Here is a 23,146-nt window from a genome sequence, read left to right as displayed (position 1 = left end):
AACTCCAAAGATGGAAGAAAGCATTACAATGGGTTAATCTTGGTATTTGATGAAGTTCATCTTTGCATATCATCTTTCTATAGCAGGAGTCAACAAACTAAAGACTACAAGCAAAGTGGGCCCTTCTCAGTAAATAAAGTTTTATTGGAACGCAGTCATGCGCATTCACTTCCACTGCTGCTTGCGTGCTACGCTGTCAGAGCAGAGTGGCTGCCACAGACATCGCGTGGCCTGCAAAGCCAAAAATATTTATATCTGACTCTTCATATGAAACACCTTTGTTTCCCTGGCAGCCTTTTCTTCTGAACCATCATATAAGAAGAAGCCCAAAAGCAATCTCTAATTTCCCGATTAGTCCTTCTGTCCCTAAAGAAATGGCTTCCCAACCTGTGTGTCCGTCGTGCCATATCCATTCTTCAGCATGTCTCCTACTGCACCGCGCTCTAAGTAGTCCCCTACGCACCGTGCTCACCGCCGCCACGAGAACTGAGCTTTATTCACATTTAGATGCCTAATGTCTAGACCTCCAACAAATGCATACTTAAATAAAGTAAATTCATTTGGGAGATCTGAGCTCCATGGTCATCAATCCAGCTTGGGTTGGGGTCCAGAAAATGCGGACAACTTTCTCAAGATCGCATACATGGCCGTATCAGACCCAGGTAGTCCCCTTGTTCCTAGTCTGCGGTTGTCTGTTATTTACGGAAGCAGTCAGGCCACATGACTGCCCTCAAAATGCATGTGCTACATTTAACACGTGGCATTCCTGGAAGAAGAGCTCAAGGTGGTGATTTTAATCTACACGGTCTCCGAGTGGCCCGGACCGCTCTACCTGCGGAGCCCCTGGTCTGTCTTGGCCTCACAGCGGCCATGGCCACGGTCTACATCTCTGAAAACCCTCCTCCATCCACCAACCATTGTTCCCAAGATCAAACCTCAAAAGTCTCTCACAGGGCTCCAGTGACCCCGTTATCTTCCAAAACCACCTTAGGTGTCAGTAATAAATCTTTTGACTTCTGAAGAGGTAAATCAAAGCTTTGGACATAACTAGCAAAAAAAATGGCTTTTCATTATTTCTGCCGATTAGAACCACAAGTGTTCAGATGGCAGCTTTCAGAGCTGCTGAAACAGTAAACAATAACACAGCATCTTTACTGCCTGATAACGAGAAGCGCCTTACCTTCATCAAAATAAATCTCAGCAGACTTCAACACCCTTCGAAAAAGCTAGAGAAAATAAAAAAGAAAAACGTTAGCGAAATGATATTTTATTTATATCTTTTATTTATGTCCTGCTTTTTTAAAAATAGGCATCTCACACCCTAACCACAGGCAAAAGCCACATCGAAACACTTCAGGAAATTTGTTACCTGCTTAGCGATTTTTTTATGTAATTCAGAAAAAGTTAAGCCAAGCTACAGACGAAAGCCTTTGCCACAAACTGCCTATCACCCCTAGCCCATCTGAGGCCCATTTCACTGACTGAGCCGCCCAGGCGTCCCACTCGGAGGCCCATTTAAAACCCAAATGAGGACTTTTTTTTTTTTAAATATCCATGTCCAGATAAATTTAAGAGCTATTTTTCTCTCTTCAGGAAAGACAGAGCTTAATTTTTCAGGATTTCCAAAAATAGCTGCCTCACTCCTCTTCGTGTCAGAATCCTACCTCAAAATCCTACCTTTTTTACGGTGGCGACAATCTATGTCAAATCTATTCAAAGTAATGCTTTGCTTTCGGTAGATATTTTAAAGATGCTAAGTTTACCCTTGTTTCATATCTTTAAAATAAGCCCATATACAAGAACACAATGGGGAAAAAAACAGCTGGAAAAAGTCCATAATGGGCAACATCAGCATTATCATCTCCACTCTGCAAAGAAGGATGACCCCTGAAAATGTGAAGGGACTTCCCAAATTCACAACAAGCGCAGAGAAAGAACTGAAGCATGGTCCTTCTACCTTCCGGTATAAGGCCTTTCTCTGGCACGGGGCCGACATCTGTGTCCAACAGTGCTTACTTCTCTTAATTATACTCTTTATGCATTTCGTAAATTTTAATTAAAAGGAAAAAAGCAAGAATAGACTGTTAAACTAATACACGTCAAGCAGCTTAAGGTTATCACAAAAGCTACAAAATGCCATGACTGACTGACATTTCTCTGGGAAGTCTTGGTTTTCGGCAGCTTTTCCATTCAACCTGATCGGTCTCTTTGGTCCGGACTTTGCAAGAGAACAATCTGAATAGGACTGCATAAAGTCTGAGAGGTTAACATTATCAAGTTCAGACTCCTGTCCAATGTGATTGCTTAGACGATACTTTCCCCACCCCTCACGGCGAACAACCGCTGTAATCATTCGAGGACCCACCAATGATGCTGATTAACCTGAAACAAAATGTTTACAGAAAAAATTATGATCTCTATATAAAAATTATATATCTTTCTATATAAAATGCACTTGAACTCATTCGATCTAGAGCCACTCCATGAACAATGGGTAAGCTAATATTTCAAGATAAGTGTATGGAGAAATGTATCTGTCCTAGGAGAAAATTACAATATCCCAGGGGGAATTTTTCTCTCTATATATATCTATCTTTGGAAAAAGATTTTTATCTGTGGGATTGAAAACAAGAAAAGATACCCATGCATTAATAAGGAGAGGCAGAATCCACTGTTATTCGCTTAGCTACAAACAGTAGCCCCTGAGAAAATGATCCATTCAAATAATAATCTCTTAAAATGATATTTGACTATTATATACCCAATGTGATTTGTGTTGAATTTAATTATCTAAATTTAAAATACAAGAGACATCTAAAGCCATTATTTCATTTGGAGTTGAATGAAGTAAGTCATTTGGAAGTACAGTTTAATTTTTAAAAGTCGTAGCATAACTAAGGGAGATTTCCTCTATTTCAACTCTGGAAACACACAAGAGCAGGCTGGGATGCTTAATTGTAAAGTGCTATATTATCAAAGGGAGCAAAATTAAGTAGTCAGATGTATTTGCTACATTAAGGCAAAATGAAAACTACTATGATTAGAGCAGTGTGAGAAAAACGGAGGTAAAATACTTTCTGTTTAAATTACAGCAACGGCTACAATTAAAAGAGCACTTTGCTACTTGCTGGATAGCAGGAAGATTGTTTTCTTATGCCATTTGGCATTTGGGGGGATTTTCATACAGCCCTGCTCCAGCCCAACTCCAGCCTTCCTGGATGGCTCTCCTGAGAAGCAGGGACCTCTGCAAAGCTTCTTGAAAAGGCCACAGGAAAGAAGCGGCTCAGACAATCTAATCATGACCAAAAAGAACCAGACACAGGAATGAGAATGTCAGTCAAATTCAGTTCACAGAGGGGTGGCCTCGGCTGCTCTCTGTTGTCCCTTGCAAATGGCTATGGTGGCCTCTGGAACAGGCAGATACTGAGAAATGCAAATACCTTTTTAAAAACTCTTATTAGTTTTAAAAATAAAGACAACACTTATTTTTTTTTTTTTTGCAACAAATCTATATAAGTCAATCAAGACTGAACTATGGAGACCAAAACCCAAATCCATTCTGCGCCCCATTAAGTGTGGGTTGTGTTCTCAAAGAGATTCCTATGAATTTTCACACATACAAGAGGAGATCGTAATAGGCATACTCTTCTGCCTGGCACATGCCCTCACGCTCTTTTCCCCTGCCCTTTTGCTGACCAGGAGCCTCAACAACGCACACTTTAAGTCTTCCTAACTTTTGAGGAAGCTTGCAGGCCGTGAGCAAGTTATGTGAGTAGAAATCATGAGCCTGGCATTTTCTCTGAGCCAGAAATCAACCTTACCTGCATTGTTCTGCAACCTGCCCATCCGCGTGTTCTGAGAGGCCCAGCAGTAGATAGAAAAGTCGAGAGGGGCTTTTCCTTGGTGTTATGGGTAGGTCTCTACAGTGTTTCCCAAGGTTGTCTGATAGTACAGATCACCTGAGCAAGTATTTAAAACACAGAAAATCGGGGTCTCTCCTCTGAAGAGGTTGACTTTTTCACATCACGAATGGGGCCGTCGGATCCATATTTTTGCCAAGAGCTTCAGTTATTTCCTATAAATGGGTGGTTTGGTAAATTGTGTTCTGTGCACTTGGGCGAAATCAGGATTCACCTAATCCTGAAGAAAAGAAGAAAGGGGTAAAGGACAGAAGTAACTTGCAAGAGAAGAAACACATCAGAAAGAAATAAAGTGCTAGGGAAAAAATCCTGCCTCACTCTTCATTTCTGTGTAGACCTCGACGTAGGGGGCATCGATTACTCCACCTTTTTTAGATTTCTTGTTGAGTTCCCTGTTTGTCATTTTGTAGCATACCTCGCTCTCTCCCTGTAGGTATTAGCAACACAACAGCTTTTATTTACTCAAAACTGAGGAGTCTGAATAATTAGGAGTAGCAAACAATGTTTCCTCTTTTTGTGGAGGGCCCAGAATGAAGAGGTCACCCAGGTGCTGAGGTCAGCAGAGAGAGGAAATGTACAAAAGAGGCCCAAAGGTAATTCTGGGGATTTGTGCTCTGATAGAAATTCTGGAAAGTTGTGGCGACTGGAGTGCAGTGTAGAGGAAAATCGTGATGGAACCTGTTCTCCTTGTTGTTTATTTTGATATAAAAGTGGTGTGAAGCCCCAGGAATCTCCCAGCCAATCTCTCTGTCTTGGGGCCTCTCCTGGGATGAGCAGAGAGCATACTTCCCGCCCACATCTTGTGAACTGACTGTGGCAACACAGTGTTTCTGAAGGACTTGACCGTCTCCATCTTGGAAGATGCCAAACATCTATGTTTCCTACAATCCGAATCCTTCCTATTTGCTGGATGTTTCACCTCAACTATAAATGAAGATCTCTCTTTCCTTTGTTATTTATGTAAGTGACTCCACACACCCCCTTTCGAGCCTGAGGGTCTAGGCTATAACTCACGTTATGATAAAAAGGAATATCTGTTCATTTTAGCAGTTGCCGCTGCAAGGATATATTTCAAACACATTTGTAGTGAATGATCACACTATATGGCACTGTCAAATTGATATGAGAAGTTCCCAGAATAGTGAGCAATTAATACAGAATGTACTACAAATCACTGGGGCTCGGGCTGAAGACGGAGCACTGCTTCCGCACACCGAGAAATGAATTTGTATGCCAGCTGCATAAGAGAAATGCACTAGTGGTCCTGGGCTGCGGCTGTATGACTTAGCAACGTGGAATCGAATACGTTAATACTGCTGCCCAGACACGATAGTCGTGCACTGGAGAGGCAGACAAAACCCACAGCGCAATGCCCTTTTCCTCCATGAACGGTGGTATTCAGGAACATGAACTGGCCTAGGCCATCCCACAGGCTGCCCGGCAACCCAAGCTGCAGTCGGGCTCAAATTCAGAGGAAAGGCTTTGGGCTTTTATTAAAGTCCCATTGGATGGTTCATTTACCATTCACCTGTCTCGTGTTTTCAAATTTATAAATGGGTTACCTTTTAAATAGAGTTCATTGTTTATCTAGAAACTCTGCTTCCTTCAAGATCTATTCTGTCTACACCACTTCCCAAGACTAGCAGGATCACACACACAGCTAAAGGAAAGTGGCATTATTTTATATTAAATAATGATTGCTTAAAATGATTATTTGGAAGTTAATCAGGACTGGCTTATGACCTCAGTTCACATAATACTGATTTAATAAATGTCCTGAAGGAAAATACACTCACTTCTCATGAGTTTAACCTACTCCCATGACATAACTCATACCTTTAAATAATCTGGTTAGATACTTGTGGTTAAGTGTAATGAATAATCAAATAACTATCTCCTCTCAATGACAAGACATAATAACTGTGAATTCCAACACTGAAAAATATAATGTAATAGACTAATAATGCACATATATATCACAAAGTATTTACAATTACACTATTCATATAAATTACCATTTTTAAAAAGTAATAGTTTTTCTATATATGGAATACATTTATTATAGAACATGAAATGTGTTAAAATTGAGAAAACAGTTATAATAGATATTGATATGATACTTAATCATATTGTTTTTTTGTTTTTCATCATGAAGAAAAATTACCATCATTTTAATATGACTGTTTAATCCTTTTACCTTAAATAGAATATAATAATGAATACATTATACAGTATATTTTTAATTCACATAATATTATTGAAAAGAATATTACATTATATTTACATGCCACTTGTGTTAATAATTTTTAAGCTACATTTAGTCATTATTATTACAGAGTAATACATGCTCATTGAAGAAATGTTAGAAAGAAAAAAAAAAACAGAAAATAACAAAGAAGAAAATAAGAATCTCCCACAATCATCACTGAGAGATAGCAAGTACCAATATTTTGAGACCCAGGTGACCCATGAATTTGGATAGGAAAAAAATATATCTATGCATCCTTACTGAAATTTTGCATTTCCTTTAACCATCAACGTAGACAACAGTCACATTAAAAGATAGGGAATCTTAATAAAAACAAAGAGGGGGTGACACTCGGGTGGCTCAGTCAGTTGAGCATCTGACTCTTGTTTTCTGCTCAGGTCATGATCTCAGGGTTGTGAGATTGAACCCCATGTGTTAGGCTCTGTGCTCTGCTTGAGATTCTCTCCCTCTCCCTCTGCCCCACCCCTCTGCTCATGTGCACTCTCTCTCTCTCAAATACATAAATAAAGTCTTTAAAAAAATAAAAACAGAGAGTGAAAAAAAAAAAAGGACTGAAATTTCTAAAACTGAAAAATACAATACCTGAAATGAAAATGCACTGGATAGCCTTCACAGCAAACTGGACACTGAAGAAGAAAAGATCAGTGAGGAGCACCTGGGTGGCTCAGTCGGTTAAGCATCTGCCTTTGGTTCAGGTCATGATCCCGGGGCCCTGGGATCGAACCCTGCGTCAGGCTCTCTGCTCAGCCGGGAGCCTGCTTCTCCCTCTCCCTCTGCCTGCTGCTCTGCCTGCTTGTGATCCCTCTCTCTCTCAATCTGTCAAATAAATAAATAAATAAAATCTTTAAAAAAAAAAAAGAAAGAAAAGATCAATGAACTTGAAACTAGATTAAATAGAAATTATAAATCAAGTAATATTAGCAATGTCTGTGACCTTATCATCAATAAGAATCACATTATAGTTATTACAGATGTCTTAGTATTTATACTCATCAATACTTTGAAATTACACTATTAGATGCATCACTAAATCACACACGATAATAGTATCTGTCTACAGATATATGATACACAACATAGCTGACCTACTATTAGTCAAATCTGCACCTTGCAGTGGTTTAGCCACCAAGCAGAGAAGTAGCATGTTTTCATCATTGGAGTTAAACTCAAATAGCTTTGATGATAGACTTCCAGTTTCGGCCATGATAGAGTAATGAGTATCAGACTGTAGACAACCACTAAACTTTACAGTTGTATGAAGCAACTATTTTCATCCATTGGCAATAAAAATCGCAAAGCTGTGATCCACAAGAAAAGGGAAACACATGAGATAAACTTCACATCCACCCCAGTTTTCTGCCTAGGAGCACTTTCCAAAGCGCAGGACATGAAACTGAAACCAAAACAGAGAATAGGAAACAAAATCTGTTTGGGGCTACCACTAGAATTTGCAGGTCAGGAGAAGGTGAACAGTGAAGGATTTCCAGAAATCTGCAGTGTCGCTATGAGTCTTAGAATTAAACCACACAGTGCATGCTCAGGGAAAGACTCTGAAAAGCCTACCATAAATGAGTTGCAGGGAGGTCTAACTTAGATTTTGGAGATTTTATCATGGTAGGAGATGGGACATTGACCAAGCAAAGTGGAGATCCCAAGATGGACATTCTGGGCATTCACTTAAGACCTAAGAAAGTTCACACTTTAAGGGTGGTTCCATTCTGTAACTGAGCCTCTTAATTAACTGCTTGACAGAACAAAATTTAATACTCCTTAAAAGTAAAGGACATAATCCAAACTATCAACAGGTTAGCATCTATAATGCCTAGCATATAGTAAAAAAGTACTAGATATATGAAAAAGCAAGAAAATGTGATTCATAATCCTTGGTAGAAAAAAAATAGGTATAAACAGTCCCAGAGATGATATAGCTATTAGACTTACAAGACAAAAATTTCAAAACAAATTTGTAAATATGTTCAAATATTTAAAAGAAAATGTGAACAAATGACTCCACAAATAAGGAATCTAAGAAATAGAAAATATTTGAAACAATCAAATGAAATTTCCAGAGTTTAAAAGCAAAATATCTGAAATAAAATATTCATTGCATGGATTTAAAAGCACATTTGACACTACAGAATATATTGGTAAACTTGAAGGCAAATAGGAACGAAAACTGAAGCACAGAAGCTTCAGTTATTTAGTCTATGAAGTATATAGATGAAATATAAATGAACAAATCCTTATAATATGTGGAATAATATCAAATAGTCTAACATACATGTAAATGAAACTTAAGAAAAAATGAAGGAAAATTTGTGATAGAAAAAAATTAAGAAATACAGCAAATTTTTTCCAAATTTTTCTCCAAATTTCAAATGCACAGAACCAAAAAACATTCAATGAAACCCAATAACACACACACAAATTCCACACATAGACACAAAATATTCAAATTACTGAAAACCAAAAATAAAAGAAAATCCCAAATGCAAAGAAAAAAAGACAACTAACATACAAAAGAACATCAAAAGGAACGAATACAGTCTTCTCATCAGACATGCAAACAAGAAGACAACACAATGGTATCTTTAAAGTGGCAAGGGGAAAAACTCTTAAACTAGAATTCTACATTTAGCATAAATATTCTTCAAAAACAAAAATGAAATAAAGACATTTTCAGATAAACAAAACCTGAAAGAATTACTTAACAGGGGAACTTCGTAACAGGATTAAAGGCATTTCTTCAGGCTACAGAAAAACTATGTAAAACACAAACTCAGATTTACCGGAAGGAATGACGAATGCCAGAAATTGTAAATACATGGTTAAATATAAAAGACTCTTCTTGCTTCTTAATTCCTTTAAAAGAAAATCGACTGTTTAAAGAAAAAATAACAATGTACCTGGGATGTATAGCATACATAAAAGTAAAATGTGTGACAACAATATCACAAAGGATTGGAGGGTATAAAGAGCTATATGGTTAAGTTCTTACATAACACATAATTACACATAAAGTGATTAAATAAATGTATTAAATAAATATTAGCAATTATTCTTTATTATTATAATTATTAATATATTATTAATAGATATTAATTAAGTATTAAATAAATATTAATCTAAACTAGACTATGATAAAGTAAAGATGCATATTATAATCCCTTCAGCAAATACTAATAGAGAGAACAAAGTGATTGTGATAGGTAAAATAACAACTTCCCAAAAGATGTCCAGATCCTAATCCCCAGAACCTATGAATATGTTAACTCTTATGGAAAAGGGGACTTTGAAGATATTATTAAATTAAAGATACTGAGATCGGGAAATTATCATGTTTTATCTAGGTGAACCCAATATAATCACAAAGGTCCTTATAAGTGAAAGAGAGTCAAAAAATGAGATGTGATAATGGAAGAAGTCAGAATGACATAATACCTGGTTTTGAAGAGAGAAGAGGGCAATGAATGATCCACTGAGCATGGACAGCCACAAAAAGCTAGAAAATGCAATAAAGTGGATTCTCCCCTGAAGTCTACAGAAGAACTGTAGCCATCCTGCTGACATCTTGGTTTTAGCCCTATGAGACCCATTTTGACTTCTAGAACCATAAAATAATAAATTTACATTGTTTTAAGCCACTACATTTATGGCAATTGGTTATGTCAGCAATAAGAAACATAATACAGTAATTAAGCTAAAAAGCTCAAAGAAGAGATAAAATGGGATATGAAAACTATTAACTTTCAAAGAGCAAGAAAGAGAAAATGGAACAAAAAATAGATGGGGAAAACAAATATCAATAACTTTCAAAGGATTTAAATCATACAAACTATGTTCTCTAACCACAAAGCAATTAATTTAAATCAATTTTTAAAATCTAGAAATTCCCCACATGTTTGGAAATAGCGTATTACACTTCTAAATATCACTGAGCCAAAGAAGAAATCACAAGGGAAATAGAAAATATTTCAAATTGAACAACAATGTGAATCTGACATACCATGATAGATTATATGAGATGTATGAGATAAAGCAGTGCTTAGAGGAAAAACTATAGCTTTAAATGCTTCTATGATAAAAGAAGAAAGTTTTGAAATTAGTGATCTAGATTTTCACCTTAAGAATCTAAAAAACAATGAGAAATTAAAACCCAAGGTAAGTAGAAGGAGAAAATCATAAAGATCAAAGCAGAAATAAATAAATAAAATGAAAAACAAACAGTAGAAAAAATTAACAAAATCAAAAGGGTTTTTTTATTTAAAAATATTAGCAAAATCTATTCATCACTATCATGACCAAACAATAGAGAGAAAAAAACCCCCACAAATTACCAAATTGACAATTTCTGTTAGTTAAACATGAATTTACCCTGTGACCTAGAAATTCTACTCCTAGATATTTACCCAAGTAAAATTAAAATATATTTCCACAAAAAGACTCATACAAAAAAGATAATAGGGTGTTATTCATAATAGCCAAGATCTGGAAATAACTCCAAAAGTCCACTAACAGGAAAATGGATAGACAATATGTGTATAAAGAAATATCATTTGGTAATAAATAAGAACAAACAACTATACACAAAATAACATAGACAGGGGCACCTGGGTAGCTCAGTTGGTTAAGTGTCCAACTCTTGGTTTCAGCTCAGGTCATGATCGCATGGGTCATGAGATTGAGCCCTGCATCAAGCTCGGTGCTCAGTGGGGAGTCTGCTTGAAGATTCTCTCCCTCTGCCCCTCCACCCCCACTCAAACTCACTCTCTCTCTTTCTCTCTCTGAAATAAATAAATAAATCTTAAAAAAATAACATAGAGTTCAAAAACAATAAGCAAAATAAAATAAACCAGATACAAAACAGTATATACTACATGACTCTATTTGTAGAAAGTACAAAAACAGGGAAAAAGTAAGCTATGTGTAAATCATAGCACCAATAAAGGGTTAAAATCCAAAGTATATAAGAAACCCTGGCAACTCAAAAGATATATATTTGTATATTTCACACTTAAAAAATGGACCAAAGACCTGAATAGACATTCTTTCCAAAAAAGACATACAAATGGCCAACACACACATGAAAAGATGCTCAACATCACTAATCATCAGGGAAATGCAAATCAAAACTGCAATGAGACATCACCTCACAGCTATTAGAATGATTATTAACAAAAAAAATAGAGGCTAACAAGTATTGTCAAGGATGTGGAGAAAAGCTAACCCATTTACACTGCCGGTTGGAACGTAAATTGGTATAGCTATTATAGGAAACAGTATGGAGGTTCCTCAAAAAATTAACAATAGAGCATACCAGTTCTAGGTATATATCCAAAGGAAATGAAATCATTATCTCAAAGAGATATGTGCATCCCCATGTTCATTGCACCATTGTTCAAAATCAAGATATAGAAACAACCTAACGGTCTATCCACAGATGAACGGATAAAGAAAATGTGATATTTATACACACACACACACACACACACACACACACACACACACACACACACAGGAATATCATTTAGCCTTAAAGAGAAGGGAAATCCTGCCAATTGCAACAACATGGATGAAACTGGAGGGCATTATGCTAAGTGAAATAAGCCAGTCAGAGAAAAACAAACACTGAATCACATCATTTACATGTGGAATCTAAAAAACAGAAAAAAAATTAAGTTGCACTCATGGAAGCGGAGTGAAATGGTAGTTGTCAGGGGCTGGGAAAGTAGTGGAGTGGGGGAGGGGAGATGCTGGTCCAAGGGTATAAACTTTCAGTTTTAAGATGAATAAGTTCTCAGCAGCATGGTAACTATAGTTAATAATAATTTGTTGAATACTTGAAATTTGCTAAAAGACTAGATCTTGAGGGGCGCCTGGGTGGCACAGTGGTTAAGCGTCTGCCTTCGGCTCAGGGCGTGATCCCGGCGATCTGGGATCGAGCCCCACATCAGGCTCTTCTGCTATGAGCCTGCTTCTTCCTCTCCCACTGCCCCTGCTTGTGTTCCCTCTCTCGCTGGCTGTCTCTATCTCTGTTAAATAAATAAAATCTTAAAAAAAAAAAAAAAAAGACTAGATCTTGAAAGTTCTCACCAAAAAAAATGAAAAAGAAGTACATAGGGTGATACATTAATTGACTTGATTGTTGTAATCATTTCACTAGGTATATGTATATCAAATCATCACATCGTACCTTTAAATATGTTACAATTTTGTCAATTATACCTCAATAAAGCAGGAAGCAGGGGGAGAAGCTATGGCAATATTCCACTTTGTTAACATCTGCTCCTTCTCTAGATTGTAAACTTTGAGAAGACAAGAGTCAAGTTCATCTCATCTTAATATCCTTCAGTGGATATGAATCAAAATGAGTTGAACATCCTGGAAGGATCTAGGGGCATCTATCAGTCAGTCATTAGAGGTAGGCATGATCCTATAAAGTGATGGAAAAAATATACACTTCAAGATAAGACAGACCCTGGGTCAAATCTGCACTGCTTTTTACCAAGTTGCTTCCCCTTTCTGAAATTCAGTTGCCTCATTTGTGAAATTACGGGTGATGCACCTGATTCATAGAGCTTTGCTGGGTTAGTGAAACGGTGTCAGCACAATGCTTGGTAGTAGGATCCAGTCCATGAGAATGTCTAGGAAACCTCTATAGATACCGGTTTCCTCGTGTTTTGAGTAAAATGGTCTCTGAGGTCCCCCTTAGTGTTATGAGTCCTTGAATCTATGAGCATTCAGTCAGTCAACGAAGATACTCATTTCTCTGCTGAAGCCTGAAGATACAAATGGAATAAAACATACTTTCTGACTCTCAAGGAAATTATGGTCCAATGGAAAGGGCAAAACAGTAAATGCTGGCATGGAAGTAGAGAAAATGTGGCAATGAGAGACAATAAAGGCAATAAGAGGTATGCTGCTCCACCCTGTGTCAACAGTCTTATTTTATGGATGAACCAGAACAAGGCTAGGACACAGCTAGCGGAAGGGCAAGACTGGGTCCAGTCCTAACTTCTGGCTTTAATGGGTCCTGAGCTCTAATCTGACTCAACAACGGCTCATACATCCGCTTGACATTTGCTGGAATATACCACCCTGGGTTGTACCTGCAAAGGTAACCCACATTTGTAGAAGCCAATTATTGGCCAAAAAGACCCGCACGGTTTTGTATGGATGGGTGTGCTGCGAACAGCACTGTCTGTCAAGACACATTTACACACGAAAAGTAGAGAAAAGGTAATTATGGGAAAGATTAATGTTGATTTTCCTGGCTTTACTTGGGTTTAAAATCAGAAGCTTACCTCTTCATTAACACAGGTGATTAAGCTGATTACACCATTATAACTAGTAATCGGTCAGATGGCTTGATGAGACTAATTTATTGTCATTACTCTGACATACATTTCTTACGCACAGCACCCAAAAGAGGAGAGTTTGTGTTTGTAAGGCCACAGTCCCTCATCAGAAATTCTCAGTGTCAGATGGTTTTGAGAGTCAGAAATTTTTGGACCTCAGAAAGGTAATTTGGTACATATATCGTTCAGCATATAACACTCCCGGCAGGGTCTGGGCAGGTACTCTGCAATCAAACAGCAAGACACATGAAGTGTCACATTAAGCAGGATAAATAAAGACAATGAAGAGACTATGTCCACTCAGGCCAGGTTTTGTGGCCAAATGAGTTCAGGTCAGCTCAGGTTTTGCCACCTAAAAGAAAACACTGGATTCTCAGAGCTTTTAGGATTTTAGAATTATGAATAAGGAATTACAGACTGTATTAAATTGTGTAGAGAGCAACTGGCTAATTCTTACCTAAAACCTCCATGGATATATCTCAGTTATGCGCATAATCAATAGCCAGAATTATGACCAGAACTCTTTTTCACAGAATGCTGTGTGCACTTGCAGAGAAGGAAAGAAAGATATCTGTACCACTACTTGCTCTCCTGCCCAGAGCACACAAAGCTAATCAGCCACTGCCTTTTCTGAACCTGGAGCAGGAGGGTTGGCAAATTATGGCCAGGGGGCCAAATCCAGCTACTACTCATTTTTGTAAATAAAGTTTTATTAGAACACAGCCATGCCCTTTGGTTTACCTATTACTTTGATGAAACAACAGCTAAATTTAGTAGGGGCAACAGAGACTATATGTCTTTAAAAGTCTAAAATATTTACCATACAGTCATTTAAAAACTTCTTTTGCTGGTTCCTGGTTTTGAGGTAGTCTCATTATCCTTACCCGAGTACTCTAGTTACCACCAAGAGATTAGAGGGGACAGTTGAGATGAAACCTATTTCCATCCCTGGCAGAGTGGGTCAACATTATTCACAGCAGTCTTCATTAGTATATTATGTGCAATTTCCCTGTTTAAAGGGATGCAATGCGACACCTGGGTGGCTTAGTCAGTTAAGCATCTGACTTCGGCTCAGGTCATGATCTCAGGGTCCTGAGATCGAGCCCCATGTTGGTCTCCGTGCTCAGCAGAGTCTGCTTCTCCCTCTCCCTCTCCCTCTGCTCCTCCCCCGCTCATGCACTTGCGCGCACTCTCTCTCTCAAATAAATAAAATCTTTAAAAAAATAAATAAAAATAAAGAGATGCAATGATTCCAACTATTTTAAGAGTCATTAATACTCATCATCATGCTGTATACTTCTATGGCATAATACACACAAATATTTCAAGTCCCCATAGCCATATTTAGAATTGTTTCCATTTTAAACAAGAAGAGAAATACAGGACAAGAAAAGTTAGTTTTTATCAGAAAAGACTGGCACAAGATACATTTCAACCAGGTATTTAAAAACAAGAAAAATGATGACTCTGATTTTTCTCCCACAGCTTAACTTAGAATGGTACCCTATTACCCCAAGGTGGGTTTACAAGCTGAGCAATAGAGGAAATAGTCCTAGTTTTAGACTCACCTCAAAGTGAGGCATGAATTAACTTGACAAAATATAGCTCAACATCAGTGGTTAATAGCTGGCCTATTCAAGTTTGTGTCAACATGAAAGAGCTTTTTATCTTCTCTCTGTTTTTATTCAATGTAACACCACAGTGGGAACCTGTAGGGTTAATTACAACCTAATGAATGAATGGATGTTCTTCACATAACCTGGAGCTATTTCCACACATAATTCACTCTCCAAGGCCACTCTGCTGACTGGCCATCCACTAACCAACATAAATGCCAATGCTTGGAGAAATACGATGCCTTCACTGAATGACTAAGTACACAGCCTTCCCACTCACTGTGTGCAGTTCTATGCTAGGCACTATGGAGAATTCCTGGAAGTATAACCCTTTCCTCTTGGCCCCAATATCTTACAACTTAATTGGGAAAGTAAAGCACACACTCATAAAAGTTAAACAAGCATAAAGAGCTAATTCGTGGTAATAAGAGGTAATTTGTGGTCATTTGCCAAACTTCAGGCCAACTTTTCACACACTTCAGCATAAATCACACTGCAGCAAGAGTTCAAACCTGTCTGGAAAATCCTTCTCATCTAATATCATTAATGCATGTTTCAAACAGTGAGATTTCTATTTATTTTGACAACTATTCCCAGTGTCAGGATGTAGGAAGCAAGTATGAAAAGATGAGTAGACAGGAACTTGACAACCTAATTTTATAATATGAATTTTGAAAATATTTGTGGGAGAATTTTTTTATCTTATTTACTACACATTGTCACAGAGAATCTTGGAGTCTCCAAATATTATAGTTAGAGGCCGTTTAAATGTAGGAAAGACCACACCTTCACTTTTAAAGGTGGAAATGAAGAAATAGAGATTTCGGGTGGCTTCCCCATCATTAGTGGCAACCTAGCCTGGATTGTTGGTCTTCTAACTCCAAACTGGGTAGGGGTGACAGGAAGGGTGGGTTACAACATCCTGGATTATGTAATATTGCAATAATCTTCCTGGTGGGAAAGGCCCTGGGTAGGTCCAGGAGGTATGTAGAAAATTCAAGATAAGAGCTAAAGACTAGCTGGGGCTCTCAGGTCATAGGGCAGCTAACACTATTTTGAAGACAGAGCATCTGCAACCAATTCCAACTTCCAAAGGAGGACAGAATAATAGTGGCCAGCCTAGAAAGCAGAGTCTGGATTCATGGTTCCATTTTCTATGGACAGAACTTAAAAAAAAAAAAAAAAGATTTTTTTTTTTTTATCATGGAGAGAAGAATCATTCCCCAACAAGTACCAATTTAGAGTGACCAACCACATCAGCTTTCCCAAAACTCTCCCAATTTGGCACTGAAAGACCTGCATCCTGAGAAACCCAGCAGTCCCAGGCAAACCGGGATGGTTGGTCACCCTAGAAGGGGAGCATGGTGCCCACACAATGAAGACACCCATTCGGTTAGGACCTGGACAGACTACTACTCCCTAACAGTCCCCTCTGATGTTGTGTGCATACAGGAAGGTCCCCTACTCTATATATTCTGGAAATTGATTACTCCTCCATTAAGGTGTTCGAGCTCCTGACTAAAAAACTTATCACTACACAACCAGTCCACATCTGGGCAGAGTTAGAAAAGTTGGCCAAATCACACAGGAAAACATTCTCTTTTGGAATAATCTTTTCATGACTTGACCTGGGATTTTTTTTTTTTTTTAACCAATTTAACATGGAAGAGGAAGATATCTCTGTTTCTCTATCTACTATTTCTTGCCTAAATGGTACCTTTGTCAAAATGTGTGTGATTACAGAGTGACAAGCACACTGTAAGTCCTTATAGATAATACTTTTTCCTTAAAGTTACTCAATATCTCAAATAAAAACTTTATTTTTAGCAAAGTGCTTTTAAGAAGAGGATTTTGAGGCAAAAGTACCAAATGCACAGGTGAGAACAATTCAGTTCTGTGCTCTGCAAGGCTGGCCTCTTTCACAGCAACTCCTTCCTGCAGCTATACCATTCTATCAGTCTGTGCTAAGGAAGCAAACCAATTTGGATACTGGCTTAAACCCAATATCACCACAGAGGAAACTCTTCTGCCCCCTCCCCCCAAAAAAGACCCTGCATGTCAAAGCCAAATGTAAATGGCAAATGGCATTTGGCTCATACACTCATTGTGGTTGACCATACAAATTGATCTAGGTAAGAATTCTGGTCCCACCTCTGCCACCATCTGTGTGATCAGGAGGAAGTCACTTGACCTGCTTCAGCTCTGGCCTTTATAAAGCAAGATCACTCAACTAGAATGATCTCTAACTTCTTTTTAGCCACAAAAACCATTGAAAGTATTTCTATATCTTTGCTTTAGCTCATATGATAAAGCTTTGGCTTACTTATTCATGCAGACAATATTAGAGTGTTCCTCTTTCTAGGTGGTAACTAGGCCCTGTGTGGGGTGTTGTATACATCGGTAAATAAGCAACAAGACCCCTGCCCTCGAGTTCACAGTCTATAGGAGAAAGACTATAAACAAGAACACAAACAAGGTGTAAGTATGAATTGCTTCCTGAGCCCAAACCACCACTGTACTCTGTCACCCTAAGCCCATGTTGCTAATGTGCCCCTGTCCTCCGGAGCCTCAGGCACTGCAGTGAGTCCCAGAGACCCAGGCCCCAGTTCTATGAATGATCCACACATACCCACACCTCAGACACTGGTGCCAGCCCAGCAAAGTAATCCTTCAGAAATAAAAGAAGGAGGGGCGCCTGGGTGGCACAGCGGTTAAGCGTCTGCCTTTGGCTCAGGGCGTGATCCCGGCGTTACGGGATCGAGCCCCACATCGGGCTCCTCTGCTGGGAGCCTGCTTCTTCCTCTCCCACTCCCCCTGCTTGTGTTCTGTCTCTCGCTGGCTGTCTCTATCTCTGTCAAATAAATAAATAAAATCTTTAAAAAAAAAAAAAAAGAAAGAAAGAAAAGAAGGAGAGGCACCTGGGTGGCTCAGTCAGTTAAGCATCTGCCTTCAGCTCAGGTCATGATTCCAGGGTCCTGGGATTGAGTCCTGCATTGGGGTCCCTGCTCGGTGGGGAGTCTGCTTCTCCCTCTCCCTCTGCTGCGCTCTCTCTCTCTCTCTCTCTGTCAAATAAATAAATAAATAAAATCTTTTAAAAAGGATAGAGAGAAATAAAAGAGAGATAAAGATTTCCCCAGACAAACAAAAGTTGAAGGAATTTACCACAAAACCTGATTTATAAGAAATACTAAAGGAAGTTCTTCATACTGAAATGAAAGTATGCTAATTAGTAATAAAAAAAACATATGAAAGCATAAAATTCACTGGTAAAGGTAAATATACAGTCAAATTCAAAATATCCTAATACTGCAATGGTGGTAGGTAAATCTATTTGACCTCTAACATATAAGTTAAAAGACAAAAGTGTTCAAAATAACTATAGCTACAATATTTTGGTAATGGATACATAACATAAGAAGATGTAAATTGTGACACCAACAACATCAAATGGGGGACACAAGTAAATGTGTAGAACTGTCTTATGCAATTGAAGCTAAGTTGTTATCAGTTTAAAATAGAATATTATAAATTAAGATATTATTACAAAAGCATCATGGTAATCACAAAGTAAAAACCTATAATAGATACACAAATGATAAAGAGAAAATAATCAAAGTCTATCATTATAAAAAACCATCAATTTACAAAGAAAATAGCAAGTGAGAAAGAAAGGAATCAAAAATTAATCAGAAAGCAATTAACAAAATGGTGCTAGCAAGTCCTTATCTATCAATAATTACTCTAAATGTAAATGGTTTAAATTATCTAATTAAAAGACACAGAGTGACTAAATGGATTAAAAAAAAAAAACAAGTACATGCCGCATGCAAGAGACATACTTTAGCTTTAAGGGTACCCATAAGCTGGAAGTGTAAGGATGGAAAAAGGTATTCCATACAAATGGAAACTAAAAGAAAGCAGGGGTAGTTATATCAAACAAAGTAAACTTTAAGTCAAAAGCTGTAACAAGAGACAGAGAAGGCCATTATATAACGATGAAGGGGACAATTCATCAAGAGGATATAATGATTGTAAATATATATGTGCCCAATATCAGAGCACCTAAATATATTAAACAATTATTAACAGATCTGAAGGCAGAAATAGGCAGTAATGCAATAATAGCAGGGGACTTTAATACTCTTCTTTCAACAATGGGTAGATCATTCACACAGAAAATCAATAAGGAAATAATGGACTTGAACTATACTTCAGACGAAATGGACCTAACACAAATACAGAACATTCCATCCATCAGCAGCAGAATATACATTCTTCTCAAGCACACACAAAACATTCTCCAGATCACATGTTGGTCAAAAAAAAAGTCTTAAAAAAATTAAGAAGATTGGAATCATAACAAGTATATTTTCCAACAAAAATAGTATGAAATTAGAAATTAATAAGGAAAGAAAAGCTAGAAAACTCACATATACAGGGAAAAACATACTAAACAACATACTACTGAACAACCAGTGGGACAAAGAAATCAAAAGAGATTAAAAATATTTTTAGACAAACAAAAATTGAAATACAATATATCAAAACTTACGTTAAGTTTTTAGAAAAGCAGTTCTAAAAGAGGAGTTTATAGTGATAAACACCTATATTAAGAAAAAAGATCTCAGATGAACAACTTAAACTTACACCTAAGGAACTAGAAAAAGAAAAACAAACTAAGCCTGAAGTTTGCAGAAGAAAGGAAATAATAAAGATTAGAGCAGAAATAAATTAGAGACCAGAAGACAATAGAAAAGATCAACAAAACTGAGAGTTTTGTTTTACAGAGATGAACAAAATTGACAAACCTTTAGCTAGACTAAATAAAAAAAGAGAGAAATGACTTAAATTAATAAAATTATAAACAAAAAAGGAGCTATTTCAACTGATACTACAGAAATACAAAGAATCAGAAAACTACTATAAACAAATATATACAAATTAAATAACTTACAGGAAATGGATAATTCCTAGAAACATACAACTTAACAAGACTGAATCAGATATATAGAATGATAGCTAGCTAGCTAGATATTGGTATGTATATAATCATATATATACTACATATATAATATTAGTAACTAATGAACAATCTGAAAGAGAAATTAAGAAAGCAATCCCATATACAATAGCATCAAAAACAATAAAATATTTAGGAATAAATTTAACTAAGGAGGTGAAAGACCTATACACTGAAAACTATAAGGCATTGATCAAAGAAATTGAAGGAGACATAAATAAAGAGAAAGATATCTCATGTTATTGGATTGAAAGAATTACTATTGTGGTAAGTCCATGCTATCCAAAGCCACCTGCAGATTCAATGCAATCCTACCAAACTTTCAATGGCATTTTTTACAGGAATGGAAAAACTATCCTAAAATTGGTATGGAACCACAAAACACCCCAAATAGCCAAAGCAATCTTGAGAATGAATCACAAAGCTGGAGACATCACACTTCCTGATTCCAAACTATATTACAGAACTAGGGTAATCACAACAAAATGGACCTGGCATAAAACAGATACATAGACACATGGAACAGAAAACCCAAAAATAAACACATGCATATAAACTCCACTAATTTTTGATAAGGGCACCAAGAACACATTATGGAAAAAGAATGGTCTCTTCAGGAAATGGTGTTGGGAAAACTGGATATCTATATGCAAAAGAATGAAAGTGGACCCATATCTTATACCATATACAAAATCAATTCAAAAAAATTAACACAAAATGGTTAAAGACTTAAATGTAATACCTGATGCCATAAAAGTCCTAGAAGAAAACACAGGAAAAATGCTCCTTGATACTGGTCTTGGCAATGGTTTCTTGGATAAGAGACCAAAAGCCAAGGCAACAAAAGCAAAATAAACAAGTGGGACTACATCAAACTAAAGAGTTTCTGGACAACAAAGCAAATGAGCAAAAAATTGAAAAGGCAACCTACAGAATGGGAGAAAATATTTGCAAGTCATATATCTCATAATGGGTTAATAAACTAAATATATAAAGAACTCCTACAACTCTATAGCAAAAAAAGCAAACATCCAATTTAAAAATGGGCAAAGGATCTAAATGGATATTTTTTCAAAGAAAACATACAAATGGCCAATAGATAAGAAGGTACTTGACATCATAATTATCAGAGAAATACCTCATATCAAATCACATCTGTTAAGATGGCCATTATCAAAAAAGACAAGAGATTACAAATATGGGTGAGGATACGGACAAAGGGAACCCTTATACACTGTTAGTAGGAATGTAAATTGGTACAGTTATTATGAGAAACAGTATGGTGATTCTTCAAAAATTAAAAATTGAACGACTGTATGATCCAGTAATCATACTTCTGGGATATCCAAAGGAAATCATATTGGTATCTCAAAGACATATCTGCAGCCCCATGTTCATTGCAGCATTATTCACAATAGCAAGATATCAAAACAACCTAAATGTCTTTCAAACCTTTAATGGATGAATGGATAAACAAGGTGTGATGTGCATATGTGTGTGTGTGTGTGTGTGTGTGTGTGTGTGTGTGTAGGTATATAGATATATATGTGTGTATCTATGTGGTGTGTGTGTGTGTGTGTGTGTATAACAGAATATTATTCGTTCATAAAAAAGGAGATCCTGCCATTTGCAACAACTTGGATGGACCTGGACTATGTAATGTTAAATGAAATACGTCAGAGAAAGGCAAATATTATATGATATTATATATGTCACTTATTAATTACAGGCTGCAAGGAGAAGAAAATGGGGAACTATTGGTCAAAGTATACATACTTTCCATTTTAAGAAGAATAAGTTCTGAGTTTCTAACATACAGCATGTTGCTATAGTTAATAACACGGTGTTGTATACTTGAAATTTGCTGAGTGTCGATCTTAAGAATTCACAACATACACATACACACACACAAAGAGTTAACTATGTAAGGTGATGGATGTATTAATTATCTTGATCTTGATAATCATTCTGCAAGGTATATGTATATCAAACCATAATATTGTACACTTTAAATGTATACAATCACTTTGTCAATGATTGCTGAATAAATTTGAAAAAATAAAAAACAAAATAGAGTTGCAACCTTTGCTCCAGCCACTTCTTACCCCATTTCCTGATGCACTTATCTCATAGCCCTTATCACCAACAAATTATTGATGCTCACATTATATTGCATAATATATGTAACATATTAATTATATTTATTGATCATGTTTACAGTCTGTATTCCCACTCTAAAGTAAATTGCATGAGGGTGGGGATTTTTTCTGGTTTGCTCACTGCTATATTTCCTGTGCTTAGAACAGTGCCAGATACGGGGCACCTGGGTGGCTCAGTCATTAAGCTTTGGCTCAAGTCATGATCCCAGGGTCCCGGGATAGAGCCCGCATCAGGCTCCCTGCTCAGGCTCCCTGTTCAGTGGGGAGCCTGCTTCTCCCTCTCCCTGTACCCCTCTACCACATTCATGCTCTCTCTAGCTACCTCTCTCTCTCAAATAAATAAATAAAATCTTTAAAAAACAAAAAACAGTGCCAGACACATAGGAGATACTCAACACATACTTCGTAAACAAATGAACAACAACAAAAAATGCATGAGTGTGACCACTTCAAGAGATGAATTTGTGTCCAGGGTTGACCCAGAGCATGTCAGATCTGAATTTTTATTGGGGATAAGGAGACTTAGGTCAAAGAGCACGAGGTAGAACCAAAGCTAAAATAAAAATGTTCCATCCTTGACTAGAGAGCGTGACTTTAGCCTGCCACCCACCGGTTGAGTGAATGAAGAATATTAACGTGCACTGTCTGCCTCCATGTCTAAAGCAGACAATGTGGGTGGGAGGTGAAAGGAATTAGGCAGGGACTAATGCAGGATTCTACTCTATGAAAAATCCTAAACCATTTGCAAGCATAATGTTGTGCCGGATGCTTCAGTGGAGAGAGAGATGGCCATGTGAATGTTAT

The 23,146-nt window shown here is 37.2% G+C and overlaps 1 long non-coding RNA gene across 1 annotated transcript in view; it reads right to left on the bottom strand.

Moving 5' to 3' along the window:
• Nucleotides 1-23,146, bottom strand: part of LOC113259589 (uncharacterized) — a 60,954-nt gene that overhangs the window by 18,758 nt on the left and 19,050 nt on the right. The window contains exons 3-6 of the long non-coding RNA XR_008958916.1: nucleotides 18,082-18,225; nucleotides 6,772-7,005; nucleotides 3,822-4,140; nucleotides 1,181-1,226 (exon numbers count right to left, since the gene is read on the bottom strand). This is a non-coding gene — a long non-coding RNA (uncharacterized LOC113259589). The remainder of the gene's footprint in view (nucleotides 1-1,180; nucleotides 1,227-3,821; nucleotides 4,141-6,771; nucleotides 7,006-18,081; nucleotides 18,226-23,146) is intronic.

Source organism: Ursus arctos, unplaced genomic scaffold (assembly GCF_023065955.2).
Source record: "Ursus arctos isolate Adak ecotype North America unplaced genomic scaffold, UrsArc2.0 scaffold_13, whole genome shotgun sequence".
Taxonomy (NCBI): Eukaryota; Metazoa; Chordata; class Mammalia; order Carnivora; family Ursidae; genus Ursus; species Ursus arctos.
Note: the sequence above shows the minus strand (reverse complement) of the source record. Positions and strands in the feature narration are given on the sequence as shown.